The sequence below is a fragment of the Limulus polyphemus genome, unplaced genomic scaffold (genome assembly GCF_000517525.1).
Source record: "Limulus polyphemus unplaced genomic scaffold, Limulus_polyphemus-2.1.2 Scaffold1014, whole genome shotgun sequence".
In the NCBI taxonomy this organism is placed as follows: Eukaryota; Metazoa; Arthropoda; class Merostomata; order Xiphosura; family Limulidae; genus Limulus; species Limulus polyphemus.
This window is the reverse complement of record NW_013666624.1, coordinates 131,695-132,369: the sequence shown is the minus strand read 5'-3', so window position 1 is coordinate 132,369 and position 675 is coordinate 131,695.

The window sequence follows — 675 nt, the reverse complement described above, 5'->3', positions numbered from 1 at the left end:
TAGAAAGAAAACAAAACCTTCAACCAGAACATATGCCTTTATATAAGAATTATTGTTCCACTGTCGCATGGAGATTTTCAGTGATTGTTGATTTTTTTGTGCTCAAATATGTTGCCTCGTGATTCTCTTTTTGAAGAATAAGCTATGACATTGTTTACTTATCAAAGTATTATAAAATAAAGTTATAAGAAAACACTTCGATTGATATTGTTTTCTTACGAGTAAATTGTATATGAATTGATTTACTTTAAGTAATTGATTGTAGTTTCCCCTTTCTTGTATATAGTTATGGTCATTTAATAAATTCCCGAGCCATAGGAAGCCATCTTGTGAATCGGGCTCAATTGCGCATGTTTGGTAGTATGACATGAAAATTAAAATCCTGATTCTTATCGTTTTCAAACGAACTTGAAGCTTCGTGTGTGTAGGTGTTTTTGTAACATCATATTACTCGTTCAAGTCCTAATACTTCTTAACATAATGCAAATTTAAGAGATAAACAAATTTACATATTTTCAAAAAGTAATCGTTATCCATCTTTTTTACTTCGGTTTTATCCAGTAATTGAATGTTTTATTTTTAGTTCGAACCATTTAGTTAACTTGATTTATCTATGAGCTAGAAGCTGTGTAGATTTATATATGTATATATATATATATATATATATATATATAC